The following is an 18,966-nucleotide window of genomic DNA, read 5'->3' as shown; positions in this document are numbered from 1 at the left end:
TATACATCTAAGTTTTTAGATTTAGGACATTTAGGAAAAGGTTGTGAGTTATAATGACAACTAATCTGGCTGAAGATGTAGATGACTGTGTCTTTTTGGTTTTTTTTTGTTTACAACAACCGTGTAGAAATTGTGATTGTTGTATTGTCTTTATCTTTGTCTATATACACACTGTTATTTACATTCCTGTAGTAAGATGCACAAAAGTATTTTACTTCATCCTTACCATGATTTCTTGGGTTTTTTTAGCCAGACAAGGAGGACAGTGACTAAATTGACATCGTTTTTGTTCTAGCTATTTCCCAGGATTCCCTGGCATGAATTAATGGAGAGAAAAAAAAACTTCTATGCATCTGTCTCCGTGACTTCACATGGAGCTCAAAGCAAACTTTCGAGTGTCAATTTCAACTTTTTATATCTTTTTTTTGAACAAATGATCTTTGATTTATTGATTTATATATGGTCTACAATATGGACTTAACTGAGAAAAATAAATCACCCATCACAACAAAATTTCGACACAATGGGTAAAAATATATAACCATTAGGGATGTAACGATTAATCGCAAGGCAGTTAAAAATCGATTCATAGGTATCACGGTTGATATCGATTTTCTGAAAATTGAATCGCAGTACTTTTTTTAACCAGCAGAGTGTAGGCGGCGGGCGGAGTCTGCTAATACTTTCTTTCTGGCCGCCTTCTACTCTTAAATATGTTAATAAATGATTCATTACCCCTTTAGCACCGACAGAATATCTGTAATATTACTTGAATATCTGTAAAAGTCACGTTTTTCTATTAGCTCTGACTGCTAGCATAGCTTCTCTTCTTCACTGCAATATATATGCATGCCAACCGACCACTGTGTTACCAGCGCCCTCTGCTGGTCCAAACAAATATGACGTAAATCAGTGTAATCACGTTTTTTTTTTTTTTAAAGTCCAAATGTTAAGGCACAAAATACATTTTGAGTTGCACTTTTAAAAAGAAAAATAACTATTATGTAGTTTTGCATTGTTTATTATAGAACCAGAATTTAAATTAATAGGCTTCATTTTCATTTGTATTATTCCTTTATTTATTTCATTCAAGATTTATTTTTATTTAAATTGCATTGTTTTGAATAGTTTATCAAGGAATTCTTTTGACAATGAAAATTAAAAGGAAAATAGTACAGTGTTTTTTAGTTTTTTTCCCAAAAATAAAAATTTGTCTACAGTCCCATTTTGTAAAATAAATCGTGAGAGAATCGCATCGTGAACCCAGTATCGTGAATCAAATCGTATCGGGAGTTGAGTGAATCGTTACATCCCTAATAACCATTATTAAAAATGGTAAAAAATTGTGACTATTCTTCTTCAAAACTCACAAAAACACAACATTAAATGCACATCACATATTTAAGAAAAAAAATTCTCTTCTTTTCATGCTCAATGTTCAGCAAGGCTCTTCTCGTCATGAAGTCACGGTGACCCCCAGTTTGGAAACCACTGAGTTACGCTGTGAACCTGTTAAGTACCTTTACTGTCCTTACATTTTAAATAGCATAAAATAAAATGAGCCTGAATAGAACTATGGAAGGGGGTCATTAAATACTTCCATCAGACATAAAACCCCTTAAACCCCTGTTTCAAAACAATCTCATGCCTTTTAAGATGGATGTCCGTTTTCGCACACCTTTGTTGTTTGTTGGCCCACTCCTGCATGCATCACCAAACACTAAAATAGAGATTGACAGAGAAGTTGGAGCGTGGAGGGACACTACCTGAGAAAATGGCTATGAGTTTTTGTCACATTTGCAATAAATACGTCTGATGGAAGGACTCTACTTTGGTGTATGTAATCATTCTTTAGAAATGTGTACTGTTGCTGTAAGGCCTGCTTTTCTTTGCTCCCTAGGTTTGTGGATTGACCAGAAGGCAAGATGTGGTGCACGCCCAGGCATTTAAATCAGGTACTTCTTTCTGAGATTTATATACTTTTTTTTCTTCTTCTTCTTCTTCTAAATGTGCTCCTGCCAAGTGTATCCCTATGTGCATTAAAGTCTCTCCACTTAGCTTGTCAGTTTTGCTGTAATTTTATCGTGGTAAATTGGGAGAGTGGGACACAAACATTCTGAGTCAGGCTGGATGGATTTCTGACAGTTTTTACAGCAGTTCTTGACAATCTTTTATTCATGCCACTATGATGATTGGCCCTGACATTTGCTGATGCTCTCTGTCTTGAGCCAATCTCTTGCAAACACAAAATGTCTGGTAGATGGTTCACTTGGTAAATATTTAAGGTCTCCTCCGTTGGCAGCATTGACCTTTCCCGTAGTCAGTTGGCCATATTCTGACTGTAATGTATTGGCTCGTTATTGTGTAATGTTTTAAAAGTGAAAAACATTAAAAAGAAACAAAATACTATTTTGATTTCTAATGCAAATGGAATGGAGAACCAACATTAAGAGCAAAAAACCCTGAAATTACACAACCTTTTCCTACCCTTTCTGTTTTGTGCAATTGTTGGTTTAGTTTAACTTTTTGTCTCCTTAATGCATCCTTGACTCTGTCATAGAAACTGAATTGTTGTTGTCAATTGAGAATGAACACTTTGTAGAGAACATGTAAGCTAAGGTGACTTAAATCTGCTTAAAAAACAAAGCAGTGAAAGGGTTCTATATAAATATGAGGAACTATCACATTCTTTAGGATTCAAATACACATTTGATTAAAGTGATCTTGTTTCTAACACTATTTTTGTATGTAGCATCAATCAAACTAGAACATCATCAATATGTATTGTTTCTTTTGGCACGTTGGGAAACTTTTTCGTTCTGCTTAACTGGATTAAAGACATTAATCCCTGAGGATGCACACACACTTTTTGTTCTACCGCAGATTCAAATACCCGAGCAACAGTGAGTGGCAAAACAAACATTACAAGTGCTTCGTAGGATACATTAGAAAACAGGGACAGACTTGCACAATCCATCGTCCCAGTGTCAGAAATGTCCAGCTCTAGTTCTAAAAGAAAGTTGATCTGTGTTTTTTTCAAACCCTCCTCATTGAAAAAGTTGACTCGTGATCTGCATTCTGCAGAGGTGTATGATTTAATTCATACATTTTTTTTCAAGCTCTTTTTTTGTGCAGCAAGGACCGGCATCATCTTTGGTCAGAATTTTCCCAAGCAGACTTTTTAAAGAGGAATTACTCACCTATTTTGAAGAGGAATTACATGTAAACGTGTACATTTTTTATTTTATGAATGATTAGAATGTCTGTTTTTTATGTAGGTTGGTTGGCATATAATAGATTTTTATAGCAATAAACCCCTAGGGTAAAATCTAATTTTATTCCTATTATTTTATGTACTGTAACTCAAGTAACAAAGCCTACAACATGGTGTCGGGTAACAACTGGTGATGTGTTTTATTTGGTTGATAAGTAGAGACAAATGTGTCCAACATGGTTCCTGTTTAAGGTGAAATTATATTGCAGGAGATAAATAAAGAATTAATCAAGATGAAATTATGGTTTGATACAAACAAATTATCACTAACTTTAAATAAAACAAAATTAATAATCTTTGGTAATGGTCGAGATAATTAACAAATTGAAATTAAGCTGAATGGAGTGAATATTGAAAAAGTTAATGAAATAAATATTTTAGGAGTCATAATTCATAATAAAGTGAAGTGGGAATCTCACATTAGTCACGTTAGGAGCAATGTTTCAAGAAGTATTTCAATAAAAAATAGAGCAAGGCACGTTTTAAGTCAGAAATCCCTACGTATGCTCTATTGTTCACTAGTCTTGCCATATTTTGCTTACTGTGCAGAAGTGTGGGAAAACAACTACACAACAACAGTTCAGCCACTCGTCATTTTACAGAAGAGAGATTTAAGGATCCTCCATGGGGCGGGTTATAGGTAACATACAAATATATTTTTTGTGGAGTCCAAATTATAAATTATTATCTGATGGATTTACAGACTGTACAAATTTTAAATAGGGCAAAGCACAATGATTTACCTCAAAATGTACAAAACTTATTTACTCAGAGGGAAGGAGGGTATATGTTGCGAGGAAATCTAAATTTCATAATACCGATGGTTTACAGTAGGAAGAAAGGTTTTTGTGTTTTTGTACAAGGGGTGAAACTGTGAACAGCATAAATGAGCAGCTCAAGGAATGTCCAAATACAAAACAATTTAGGAAAAGATTTAAAGAATTGTTTTTTTAACGTTATAAAAATGAAGGAAAATGAGTTGGTTTAGGCGGAAATGTTGCTGCTAACATATTGTTTAAATATAAAATATGAAGATATACTGTATGTGCTTGTGTTACGTAAGAAAGTGGATAAAACCAAAAACAAATAAGCTATTGTAATCAGACTTTGGAGGAGGGGGTGGGAATTAATGTGTTAAACTTCATCCCACTCCTTTTCGAGCAGCGGTGAATTTTTCGTGTTTGACTATCAATGTTCTTTGGATTATTGTCTTATGTTATGCATACTGTACACTTTTTCACTGTATGCTTGAAATAAAACAGTGCTGGATAATGGTACTTCTCACTCCAACCATAACATACAACAAACAGATCCTAGATATATAGATAGCTCCTAAAGAGGTGCATTTTCTAAGAGTCATCAGTATATTTTGTTACATAATTACTGTAATTGTGTGGGACCTGATTAGTACTTGAAAATAAGTTGCTTTTTTAATATGGAAATGGGTTAAAGCTATCTGCAGGGTTTGGGTCAATTACATTTTTAAAATACAATTATTTCTTCAATTATCCATGTTCAATTCAATTACAACCCCCATCTCAATTTGACCCATGTCTTAAATCAGCTGTAAAATACACTAAAATATTCTTAAGATTCAAAGTGTTTATTGTCAAACCCAACAAGATCCACATGAACAAGCATTTAGCGACAGTGGGAAGAAACAACTCCCTTTTATCAGGAAGAAATCTCAAGCAGAACCAGGTTCAGAGGTGGCAGCCATCTGCGTCGACTGGTTGGTGTGAGTGGACAGAAGGACCAACAGAACAGGATAGAGAGATAGAACATCAGAGTGTCTCAGACTAGTTGAGCCGTGAACCACAGATCAGGAACTGCCATCATCAGCTTCATGACACCTGAAACAGAGCAGAGAGAGAAGGAGGAGGAGAAGGTACCTGACTTGATACAGTATTATCAAGTCAGCCTGCCTTGGCTTTGGGCCTCACTCCCAGTGGCCTAGTCTACACTTATTAAAAAGGTGACGAATCTCTTCCCATTTATTGGTGAGCTAATAGCGACTCCAAGGTCTGTAAATGCGACTGTTCACAGCCCATGTCCGCTCTAGTGGTTAGGTTCTATTATGATTTTTCTCAAATAAAAAGAAAAGTATAATAACAATAATTGTAATAAAAAGTAATATAGATATATATGTACAAGTTAGAAAAGTCCACGGGTCTATCATCTAATTTTTTTTTCATCTCTTGGTTACGTTGTTAGCCTTCTAATCCATTAAAATATTGGTTTTAATATTTTTGGTGTGGGCGTCGGAGCCTTTTTTTCCTGTTGAATCATATACTCAAGTACAATTACAACAGCAACATATTTTTTCAATTACGATTACAATTAAAATTACGTCACAATTGTAATTAATTACCTATTACGCGATTACAATTACATTTGACCCCAACCCTGGCTATCTGATACATGTTGATTGCCATTCTTTTTACACACATGCATTTTTATTTGTATTTTTGCCTTGGATGTGACTTTATGGTCGTCGCTAAGGTTGTGGTTTGTCTGCACACGGAAGAAACCAAGCTCAAACAGACAGGCTCGGATTTAGTGTGTGACCTGAGTAATACCTGAGAGCGGTGAGAGATGGGATATACGAAGGGCAGTGGTGCAGCAAGGTGTGGGGGTGGTGGGGGGGTGTATGTACCTTAGCATTAGAGATACAGCAAGTGGTTGGAGCGTAAAGGTGCGAGCAGACAGACCCAATGAGGTTCAGATGGTTATGCTTCAACTACCACGTTCAATCAGGTACAGGTTGAGATCCCTGACCTACATGCAGCTAAGACGGGGATCAGGTCGGTCCCCAGTTCTGGTTGTATTTAAAGTGTCAGTTTATTTATTAATGCAGGGCTACGCTAAATCATACAACAGGTACTGTTTATTTTAAGGCCTGAGCGCTGCCAACAACGCTTGCTTCGTTCTTTTCCTGTCATGAATAATCACATTTAGCATTGTTGTCTTTTATAGCGTTCCTTGCCACTTAATTGGGTTTCTTCCAGAGGAGAAGAGGAACAGTGTATGTCCAATTTACATTTATGTGTTTTATAAAGCGATCTAAACCCTGATGCTTTTATTACAACTCTGGCAAAACGGTAAACAGTGTCTTTTCGATTGCATCCTTACTACTTGTCATATAAATATGTCCAACTTATAAGAGCACCATCAAGAGAGAAGGTGCAATGTTTTTGATTTGAGCCGTCAATGTAGTGTCTTTATGCTGAATTAACCGTGTGTTTGATTTTTATATGGAAGTCAAACATTGAAAGGAGAAGAACCACATTTTACCGCATTGTGTGAAAGTGCAGAGCACTCAGTAGGATGAAATTACTCTAAATACTGTCTTTGCTTTTGTCATTTAGCAGTGAAGGTCATCCAGTAAATCACATCTTTGTATTCAGAAAATATCCGCATTCAGGATTTCTGCTGTGTTTAGTTTTCTAATTCTTATAAGCAGTTACTGCAAAGCTGTTTAAAAAAAAAAAAAAAAAAGTGATTCTGAAGTTGCTGAGGCACATTTGTGACAGGGAGAAAAGAGTCTGTAAAAAGGAGGAGAAGCGGAGAGGTTGCATAAAAATACATTTTTAATGTTTACAGATGTATTTGTTACAGTCACGCGGATTCTTCCTGATGCTCATTGGTTCTGCATAACAATACACACACACAGACCATGGGTGATAGGATTATTGGAGTGTTGAACAGGTCCAGCTTTAGCTCATCAAATATAAAAGGCATATAACTACTACACCTATATTTATGTTTAAACCTCTTCCAGACTGCATCATTTACATAAGCTTTCATTGCTGTGCCTGTCATTTCCAGCCTTAGGTGTTATCTAAAAATTCAATACACACTCCCGCTAACAGTGTGGGTAGACTTTTGTAGAAGGAGAGAGTTGTAAAATATAATTGACGAGCATTAAACAAACATGGACGTTGCAGACTAAAAACGTAGCGCAAAGGAAAACCCAGTCGTGCACATCACAGTTCTCCTGTTGCTCCCTGATAAAGGAACATTATTTTCTTTCTTCCTGCCAATAGGATCTATTAATTGTAACTTACTAATTCCTTCGTCAACTTGAGAAATTTAGACTGTGTTATTAATGAAAAATACATGCACATGTGCATGTAACAGTGCAATAAGTTGTGATGAGCAGGGTTTCATTTTGATTATTTACTATTTAAACCTTTTAAGGTGAGAGCTGGTAGTTGCGTAACAGTTTCTTCTAGTCTCCTAAAAAACACTGACACTGGCTGGTTTTCCATTTACCCTTGGAAATGCACAAAAATCTAAATAGCTCAATAAAAACTGGAAATGGAAACACCTGAATTTCGGAATAAAAACACTCAAATATCGCGAAAACGTTTTTATGCTTTCATGAGGAGAAATTTCAAACGTTTCGATATTGAAATGTATCGCAAAAGCGCAATTACATGTCATAGAATGTGACGTACATGGCCACATGACCACTTCGAGAAAACATGGCTCGGTACGTGTAGACAGAAGATGAGACGGAGACATTTCATAGTATTATACTGAGAAAAAAAAAACCAAAAAGAATTATTAGTGCCACATTAGACATGAAACGACAAAGAAATGTATTATAAGAAGGTTATGACTAGGGTTGGGCATCGTTTGGATTTTAACGATTCTGGTTCCGATTCCGATTCTCAATTTCGATTCCTGCTCTAAACGATTCTGATTCTTTGAGTTGTGCAAGTAAACAGATCACAGATTTCACATTTGAAAAAGCTTTTACACAGGCTATTTTTATTAATTCACTTAGTTGATACAGTTTAATTTGGTTGCTGTACTGTAACGAGGGTATTCAATTACAAAGGTTTCCAACTGTAACTGTAAAACTGAAACTTGCTGAAATAACACTACAAACAAGTTGACAGCAGTCTAAAAAACTACGAGTTGCAGCCCAGGCAGATGTGAAACAAATTAAAACAAACTCAAACCCTGGAGCAGTCGTGTGACAAATCAGTCAACAGTTCTTGTTGAGAAAGATTATTATTATTCTGGTTACAGTGGAAACATAAACTATAGAAAATAGTTATATTTTGATCTTGTTTCTATTGTAGGGAAGATATTATATACAGTAAATAAATATAATTGGAGTCTAAAAATTGCAAAAGCTACACCACTTTAAAAAGAAAATAGACTAATATAAGACCTCTTTACATGGAGTATAAGACAAAAGAGCAGTGGAAACTTTGGACATTTTCGAATCCTTAAATCTGTCGATTAAAGTAAAAGTACCCCAAGTATTTTTTTTCTTTATGCACATATGTAAATTGTATGACTGTAAATAATTTATGTTTCAAATGAATGGGTAAATGTGTGATTTGTATATATTGTAATAGTTGTATGGAGTGCGCGTGTCAATAAATACAGAAAAAAAGCAACAACTGGCCGTCACTGTCTGTAGAGCTGAGGCAGCAGCCCCTCCCCCGCTACAGAGAGACGACAGCAGCAGAGGGCTGTAATACACTTCCTCATTTAGCGGGGCAAAAGCTAACTTCTTGAATAGGGCTACATTCTGGGTGAACTTATCCTTTAGTAACTCCCTAAGTTGATAATTTAAACCGTAAAAGCGGCGTTGTATATGATACGGCTGGAGAAGAAGAGATCAGCGCTCTCTCCGCTGTCAGCCTATGGTCAACGGCTCCGCAGGCAGACACACACACACACACACACACACACACACAGAGAGACTGCAGTCGCTACAGTCGCGTTCTGAGCGCATCTTGCACAAACCCCGCGTAAACAAACAGAGCAAGCCGCGAAAACAAATTAGTGCGGGTATTTAGGAATCGAAAAAAGAATCAAAATGTAAACATCTTTGTAACGGTTCTGGAACCGGATGTTAGGAACTGGTTCTCGGTGCCCAACCCTAGTTTCGAGGGTCCGTCTTCCTGTGGCAAAGTCTTGCGGGATAAGATTTCACGGGAGTTACGAGGCTCCTGCCCAAAACAACCGTCAATGGAAACACGTTCAAAGTGCAATTATACTTTGTTGAAACTTTAGAAATATTGCTTTTATTTTTGCAAAAAACAGCGTTCATTGTTTTTGCCAAAAACCATTTTTATAGTTGTGTATTCACAATCAAACAAGACTCCAAAGTGTGGGAGCGGAGTTATCTCACCTTGATTGGATGTCGACTCGTTCCCTGAAAGATTCAAGAGATCTAAAAAGCATTAAAGTGAGTCATTGCCATTAAGCCCAAAGCTATTATTAGGGCTGCACTTTATTTGGGGTTTGTCTGAATGCTGTCATTTTTTTAATATGTCACTAATTGTTGAAATATTGAAGGTACTACTACTACCAGCCTGTTATCACGTCATATCAACCATTCACAACCATTTATATTGGCAAGTATCGTACATGCTACTCTCCGGCAACATAATTTTATGTTTGAGGAAGTTATAACTTTTCTTGATGAGGTGCTATATCATATATGTGCTTGTGACAGAGACACAATTATAGCCATTATCCTGGTGAGCTAAAATGCTTTAAATGACATCTTTTGACTAAATCATGGGGTGGACACACGGGTCCTTTCTTTGTGGAGTTTGCATGTTCTTCTTGCACTTATGTGGGTTTACGCAAACTTGTACATTTAATCAAAGTGTCCAGATTGTCATAGGAGTGAATGGGGTAGTGAGTCGTTGTGTGCCTGTGATGGACTGGTGCCCCGTCCAGGGTGTACCCCTGCCTGCCTAGCACCCTTTAAGTGCTAGAGATAGGCAGGAATAAGTGAGTCAGATGATGCATGAATTAAGTTTATTTTATTGCTTTTTCTCTCTCTCTTCTGTATCCCACATCTTTATATTGGCATCAGCTCAGTTTTATCTCTTTATTGCATCAATGTCCTTTCTCTCCTGTATTTTATCAGTGGTGCCAGACATAAGGAGGGCTGATTCAAAAGATAAAGATTAAAATGAACAGGCGAGGAAATGGGTAGAATATGAAAATGTCTGCGTCAGATGCAAATTTAAATATATTCTATAGAAGCATTTTGTTGGTGTCAGGAGATTTTAGGGGATTATTTATTTACCTTTATGTATATTTTTGTTTTGCATGTTGTATTTGTTATGAAACTGCATTTTTACAGTTTTTTTTTAAATTTTTTTTTATTTTTTGGCAGTGCGTTAATCTTACTGTGTGATATAAACAAAGAAATCCAAAATCTGCTTTGACACCAATTAGTGTTCACACACAAACTGCTCACTTGAGCGCAAAGTTGATCTAAAATAGAAAATGTGTTTGTTCTGCTTTGACTGAATATAACTGTTTGAGTGTATGTAGTTTAAAAGTTCAAAACCAGATGAATAGGTCAATCACTCATTGAGCTGCTAATGGACTCCCTAAAGAACTGGTTGCCTGGAGTAATAAGTAATGACCTGTGCTAGCTGTCAGAGTAGCTCACTTTCCAAGGTTGCCAAGGCGTACTCTGAGAAAAAGAGGCTAAGGCAAGGGGAGAGTAAAAAACAATAAAGGAAGAGGAGGCTTTTTCATCACAGCCCCAGTGTTGGTTTAGTAGCTGACCTGGTGGTCCATTTGTGATCCAATTATCAAAGCTTTTATCTCCATATGAGTCATGCCTTGTATAAGCTGTTACAGGTCAGTGCTGAGACTTTAATGTTCATTCAATCTGCATTTCTGCAGATGGTTTATAAGTGCAGTTGTTAAACGTGAAATTCACCAACCAAACATGTCAAAAATGAGTTTCCTCCTGCATAGATACTGCATGCTCATGGTTAACCGATAGCAAAAACTTAAACCAATGAATACTAACAATTATTATTTTTAAATTAGAAACTTATGGCAATCAATTCATTGGGGCCTGTCGACACGTGCAACACGTACCAAAACGTGAAACAAACTCAACCTTGGGCACGGGTCGCCAGATGCTTTTAAGAAACTAGGAACTAGTTTTTTACCCTTTTTCTGCAACTACACCAAATGTAACCTATTTTCATCACTTTTTCTTGTCATATTTTTGCTGCATTACTCCCATTTCTGCCACTACTCCATCAAATTTCAGTGCCTTTTCTGCACCATTTTTTTTCACTTTCGTGATATTTTCAGCACTTAAAAACCCTTTCCACCACGTTTCCTATCTAATGAACCATACATTGACCCATTATTGTCACTTTTAACCATATTTCATGTTTATTTTTGCCAATTTAACCACATTCACGTTTTGTCATGCTCATTATTTGCCAGTTTAAACTACCGTATTTTTCGGACTATAAATCCTTTAATTTTCTCAAAAATCGACAGTGCGCCTTATGTATGAAATTAACTACTGTGCTTCAACATACTGAACTGAAAAAGTGAGTGTATTGTTTTGTATTTTAAGTGTTTAACCTGAACAATGTTGACCGTTATTGTTAATGAGTTGAATAAAGTTTGACTTATCTGACTATTTTATTTCGCTTAATGCGTCTTATTAATAATAATAATAATAATAATAACAAAAAAACGGTGCGCCTTATAGTACGGTGCGCCTTATGTATGAAAATAGACCCAGTCAGACCCATTCATTGATAGTGCGCCTTATAATCCGGTGCGCCTTATAGTCCGAAAAATACGGCAATTGTTCCAATAATGACTCTTTGAATTCTTTTTATGACTTTTTCTGTCCATTTTTGGCCACTCTAATTTGCAACTTTCCAACTTTTAACCAATTCCTGTGGTTTTTTAAAATCCCATTTCACCATTGTTCACCCATTTGACTATATACTAGGGTGCAATAAATAATAAACTTCCTGTATAACAGTTGATATTATCAAAGATTCATAGAACAATGGACCATAATTTTGCTGACATTGCTGAAACACATGGGGCAACAAGCGCACCAACACAGGCGCACACAGATGACGTGACCTAACCCTGTCGGAACCCGGCCCGACTCGTCTGGTTCCATCTGGTCCCGTTGGGCTCATGTCAGGTATGACATCCATCCTGTGTGAGAGAGTCTCAGAGGAAAAACAAGGAGGAGAGGAGAGGGATAGACTGACATCTGGATGATGGATCCATGTTTTTTTTTCTATCTTCATCCCAGTCAACAGTAGCTGAAACAGAGAGAGACGAGTTTTACGGTTTAACAGACTAAAAAAAAAAAAAAAAAAAAATCAGTGAAAAAGTACTCAATTACTGAGCAACATCTTATTTATTCCAAAAACATCAAAATCACAACATCTTTTCTTAGAATTTAAACATTCTAACGCTTTGTAAGGAAAACGTGACAAAAAAAAGCAATTTCACCTTTGCTCCTTTATATAATTTCCTTACATCACTCTTTCCTCTCTCTGCCTCCCTCCTGTACATCACCCTCCCTCCTTCTCTCTCCCTCCTGCACATCGCTCCTCGTCACCCCTCTCTATACCACCCCATCCCCTCTTCAAGCCTCCCCCTCCTCTTGATGCTGAACCTCATTTTCCTATTTACAGTATTTTGTATCAGTATTAATTGTATATAAATAAATGAACTGAAAAACCAACAATAACTGCTCAAACTTAAGAGTGACATAAGCTCAGGCTTTCCAGGGTGATCTGCATTTTTCGAGGCAAAAGAGTCACTTTGTGAAGTCTGGGTTAGTTTTCAACAGGAGTTGATTCTCAAACAATTTGCTCCTTTTGGCCCTGAAAAGGGTCCCAGCATGACTAAAAAGTCTTTTGCAGGCTGCAGAGGCAGGCAGGCCGGTGTTGAGCTTGACTGTTGGGTAGAGTAGCCAAAAACGGTACTCGAGTAAAAGTACTGTTACATGTAAATTAAATTTACTCAAGTAAAAGTAGAAGTATGCCTCAATAAATTTACTCTTGTGAGTACATTTTTTTCAAAAAGTTACTCAAGTGACTTAGTAAATGTAACTTGTAACTACTACCCACCCCTGCGCACCAGACATCCTTCTCCTGCACCTGATCATTAATGCTTTCATAAAATGACTTAGAAACAGCAAGCAGCCTTTTTTTATCAGAAGTACCGTTCACTTTCTGTACACTTCGCTTCATCTGAACATGGAAGAGACGTCATTCATCACTTAGTGTGTAGCATTTAGAGCCTGGATGTTGTCGATCACTGGTTGGGTTTGTGTGGGTTGCCAGGTTAGAAGGAATTTAGCAGAATTGCTCTGCCTTATTACTGAGGAGACTGGACTCATATCCTTCCTCTAGTTCATATAGATAAGGCTGAATGATTTCTTCAAGCTGAATGTCTATCTGCAACTCATGCTTAGATTCCTCTGAGCATAAAGGGGAACAATTTTCAAAGTGAACTTCTGCAGAAATAAAACTTTTGTGAGCTTTCATATTGCTGGATTTCAGCAGCGCAAGTGGAAAATACGATGTTATAATAGAGATTACGGACAAATTGAGCATCGTTTGGCACTTTTATTACCGGATATCAGCAGGATATTGGTGTTAAAAACATAGGATGTCAAAACTGGTGCCACATGCCCTTTAAGAACTGTACTACCATTACATTTTGAATAAACTATTCAGAGTTATTTTTAAATGTGAGCCTATTGAACTTGATATGCCACACTGAGGAGTCAGTAGTGTTGTTCTGGCCTCAATGCCATTTCAGCTTGAATCGCATCTCTGTAAATTAAATTAATGTTTTTTTTTTTTTTTTGCTTCTGTGCAGCTTCATTAAACAGTATTTAAGTAGTAAACAGAGATATATTAAATGTACTGTAAATAGTTTTTTCATTTAGATTCAATTCAATTCAATTTCATTTATGTAGCGCTAATTACAACAAAAGTAATCTCAAGACACTAAATATAGATATAGCATTATACATCACACACACACACACACACGCATGCACACGATCTGGTTGACCCACTCTGACCTGTCTGTCTCCCTCTGGTGGCTCCGCCCTGCTTGCCTGCTGTCTCTCTTGCTCTGACCTCTCAATATCACACAAGCTGTCAATGCTTAACTATGGATGTCCCTTGAGACTTGTTTGACTCAGTTACCCTTAGACGTTTCCATTTGTGAAGAGCCAATTTCAATTTTCATAATGGCTCGGGTAGGAGCTGTTGTAAAGCACTCAGTCAGAAGAAGCTAGATGACAAAGAAATAAAAGTATTATCAGTATTTTGCGTGAGTGTAAAAGTGAAGTGAACTCGCTTTTTTGAATTTCCACCATCTGAGCTACACATGTGTCTTAGCTGGTAATGATTTGTCTTGTATGTTGCTTGATTATATTTGTATTTCAGTCGACACCTACATCAGCACCATGGACAGCACCCACAACTTCACCTAATATGAAGCTGCTTGCTGACCACTTACGTCAGGCACTTTCTTGCTTTTCAGTTATGGCGACAAGGTGTATTCATTGATTTATTTATTTATTTTTAACTTGGCGTTAGGTGGGGGTTTGGGGCAAAGCAGACTTCCAAAGCTCTATCTTAGGAGATTAACAAAAATGTGCCAGCATTTTCAGTCTGTGAAGTTATGTGGTTGGCAGCTGCTTGGATGTAGGTTGGCGCTCATGGGGGTTCTACTATTTGAAGTCCAGTTCACATGGATCCGGGAAAACATGCTGGGAAGAGAGAGAATTCACTTGTTTCATGCTCAAAGTCAAGCCATGCCTATGATACTGTTTATTAGATTTTCTTACATCTAGAGCACCTCCTTAAGTAGTTTTAGCAGTAGGTGGCAAACAGGTTGAAGGCTTAGAGGTAGTCACGTTTAAACTAAAGAACAAAAGTATTGTCAATGGAATGCATAGAATTTAAGCTGTTCAACTGACAATGGCTTTAAGTCTTTGTGTGTTTCTGTCTCCTGTTTCTTTCACTTCTGTGTGAACGAACATGCCCCAGCAATTTCCCACAGGGCAGCTCACAGGCAAAAAAGTAAGAACATAACAGCTGAAGGCATACACACGATGTAGGCCCTCAGCAAATAAATCTCTATCGTGTATTTCCGAGGGCATACACACCGTATATGCCCTCAGAAATTATCCTATAACAAGCGAAATACCTCAATTTTTCCTGAGTGACAAACAGTATCCAAAAAGAAGCCAGTTTTTGTATTTAACTGCCGTAATGTTCATGTTTTTGATTTTTTTTTTTTTTTTACATGGCATGACGGCTTTAGGCATCACTGGTGAAATTTTGATGAGGTTCTTCACAATATGTCCACTAAATAGACAATGAAATATCAAAGAGAGTTGGTAGAGAAGGCATCTGCAGAGTAGAATAGTTTTTACTTTCTGCTCGTTCAAGTTTGACCACACTCTCCAAGCTTCTGAATGATTTATTGTGCTTCTGAGTCAATGATCTCAAAGGAAGTGCACACACATCACCAAACGATGCAAACCTAACTATAAAAGTAGCCTCAGTTCACATCTACATTCCAAGTACTGCTGTTGAAAGGTTTGTTTTTGAGTGCTATTGACGATATGCTACCAATTACCCCAAAACCCATCTTAAAACATCTGATAACATCTTAATCACACTTGGAAAAGATGATATAAAATCAAACACTGAATGCATTTAAAGCTATTCTACTGTATTGTATTGGCAAACACACAAAACACCAGTAATTTTACCAAAAAGAAAACTTTCAACTCTTTGACTACCTCTAAATAAGGAGTTATGGTAATAATAGAAAACAATGAAACTCTGGTTTTTTTAATCCTACACAACAATTAATAGTTATTTAAAGTCCTTTGTTTGACACATAGTCCTAACCAAGTATATGAACCTAATACTAGAGTATTCACACAAGCAGTTCCAGCTTAATTATTATCTGGACAGTGAGAGAAACATAAAGTACCCATTGCAAACTGGTCAGAGTGTAATCAGAAAGTTAAAAAAAGTTTGATCATTTCTTCTTTTTTCGCCTAATTAGACCCTTCACTAATTTACCATTGTAAGTTCTTGCATAGACACAAACCAACATACATACGAAAGTTCCTGTGATGTGGTTTTTAATAAGTTTTCACGAAGTAATGAGATCACAGTTTTTCCCAGGAGTATAATGTTCCTTAATCAGCCTTCACTGTTGAGTCTTCACTCCTGTCTGAACCATGGCCCCTTTTTTTCCCTGCAGCGAAAGACAAGATAAGAGGGAGAATTAGTGCTGTAGCAGGGCTTGATCATTGGAAAGACTTTCGCTCAAAGAATTCCACAGACCCAAAAATGAGCTAGGCTAAGTGGAGGGGCTGATGACTTAACCTGGATTAGCTCCTCATGGTTCTCAAGGCCCAATACATACTGATTAAAGGAAGTTCATTAGTTCCATACAAAATTCAGTTATACATGCCCAAAATGACACAATGGATGTCCAATTACTGGGGTATCATCAGTCCAGAGAAGAGAATCTAATGGCTTTAATAAATATGTGTTTTATGTGTAAGGTTGTACAGTATTTACCAAAAGCAGCAATTTAATGCTGACAATAAAAAGTCTGGTTAGATAAACAGAAGACACACTAAACATTGTATTTTTATTAGTTCCTTAGTGTTAATTATAACTATACCTCATGATGCTCAAATTTTACGAGAAGTAACAGAAATTTATAGTTTTTTGTTGGTTAGATTTTTTTTTTTTTTTTGGGAAATAAAACAGTTGTATTGAGTAATGCAGCTATTGAGACTCCTTACCTTTTATCTGTGTAATGTTTGTTCATTCAGTGAACAATAGTGATTTAGTTGGTTTGAACAATCCTAAGTGTTATGAGTTAATGAAACACCACAGTGTTAATTAGTTATACTACAGTACTTTAAGATACAGTAAGATTTTGTTTTTTGACCATGTTTGTTATACTGTGTTACAAATACCAGAGTAACCAGGATTAGTGCACATGAATAGTTATATTTGAGAAAGTGAAAGTATATAGAATACTTTTGTTTGAGATTGTGTGTAGGGTAAAGAATATCATTTATTTTAATAATAATAAAATAATTTAAAAAACAATTTTAATGAGTATTTTTTTTTATGGTCAATTACTAGACATTTCAGGCGACCCCACTTTAATTCCAGGCAACCCCACATGGGGTCACGGCCCCCAGGTTGAAAAACACTGATGTAACAGATTGTGCAACAGTGTTTACTGATTTGCTAATATGATGATTAAAATTATGTTGGAGATGTTTATTTTATACAATACTAAGTTTTGAGCACATATATTAGTACTTTAACTTTTTGACTGAGCTACTTTTACATGTATTGAAGTAGTTTTTGACAAGGACAGTGATCTTCCGAAAAAAAAGAAGTAGTAGGCTAAAAAAAAAAAAGTCTAAGGCTAAAGGCTAAAACCTGCGGCGAGAAATCACTTGCGCGCAAAAACTAGTGAGGTCGGGGTGCAAGATTTTTCAAAAATAATGCTATATGGTGGATTTTGATGCATTATATTATTGTAATTGTGGCTTTCTTTGTCTATTTTGTAGCACTTTTCTTAGCATGATGTATTTTCTCACCTCGTTTTTGTTTGTATGATGCATTTACAAGTTGGTATCTAGTATCCATGATAATGATGACAAAGAATTGAGCATCATTATCAGTTTACCTCTTTCCAGTTGAAAATGTACCAATTTATCCAGTAGTATGGGTGCTTGGTCTCTTAGTAGTTCTCTGTAGAATGCTGTCTGGCACTGTAACATACCTGCATGACTAACATAATATTTGTGTGGTTTGCTTGTAGTTGGTTTTGGTAATATATTTAGGTGTGTCAATGCACATTAACATTCATAAAATATCTAACACAAGCACATTAATATTCATATTAATATATCTAACACAAGCATATTTTAATGAAGCACAAAAGTTGATCATGGGTGTTTAAAGTCTGTGTAAAGCAGAAATAAATTTGTGTTATGAGTTTGAGGTGTCAGTGGAAAGGTCTGCTCCGCCCGAGTCCAAATATGTGTATTTATCCCGGGTAGAGTCAGAACTGCGTAGTTCTTTTTCCCTAAACAGAGCCAGCAGACGAAAACAGTGTGTAGTACGGTACAGACTTAAGGTTTTAAAGCCTCTTCTTGTCGTGGGTTCAACAATATATCCAGAGCTTTTAAAACAGATTAGAGCTCAGTTTCGAACGTCTTCTCCGTGTCGGCCGCCATGTTTGCACGGGATAGGATGTTTTTTCCTGTGCGGCTCAAGAAACGGTGGCATCACCAGACCGACTTCCTTACAACAAGTAAGAAAGTGGGTGTGGCTTCGCCAGGCTAGCTGCTTGGTGGAGTGTGAGATGAACTCTCACGAGACTTTGCGTGAGATTTAAAAAAAAATGACCACCGAAACAGCGTTGCAAAAGTTGCTCAAAGTGTGGAAAACTTCAATCTTTCATGGATTTTAACGGTTATTTCAGTGCAAAAGGGGTGCGGAATCATTAATGAACATGCTTAAGAGTAGAAGGCAGCCAGAAAGAGAGTAGTAGGCGATTCCGCCCCCCACCTACGTTTGTGGACATCCCTGCAAGGAGTATCTGTATTTTCACTCAAGTAATCAATGGGAGTGCTTTGCCCACTTCTGCATGGCATTCTGTTGTAATAGTCCTATGGTTGGAAATGAAGATCTGAGCTGGTCATGTGCATATCAGACAGATACGGTGGGAGGAGGGGCCACGCGTCTTGAGCCGTTCTCACCTTTCACGACCTCTCGTGAGTAATGAGATTACCTGCCTCACCTGTCATGACCAGAGAGAGAGAGAGGACAGGC

General features: G+C 36.8%; 1 protein-coding gene across 7 annotated transcripts in view; it reads left to right on the top strand.

Annotated features, from left to right (window-relative positions):
* The window catches only part of pcdh15a (protocadherin-related 15a), a 200,678-nt gene that overhangs the window by 16,905 nt on the left and 164,807 nt on the right, over positions 1–18,966 (top strand). For all 7 annotated transcript variants that reach the window (XM_028468339.1, XM_028468336.1, XM_028468337.1 and 4 more), the window contains exon 2: positions 1,901–1,955. The gene's annotated coding sequence lies outside the window, so the exon portion shown is untranslated. The remainder of the gene's footprint in view (positions 1–1,900; positions 1,956–18,966) is intronic.

This window comes from Gouania willdenowi, chromosome 15, assembly GCF_900634775.1.
Source record: "Gouania willdenowi chromosome 15, fGouWil2.1, whole genome shotgun sequence".
NCBI lineage: Eukaryota > Metazoa > Chordata > Actinopteri > Blenniiformes > Gobiesocidae > Gouania > Gouania willdenowi.
This window is presented reverse-complemented; position numbering and strand designations above follow the sequence as displayed.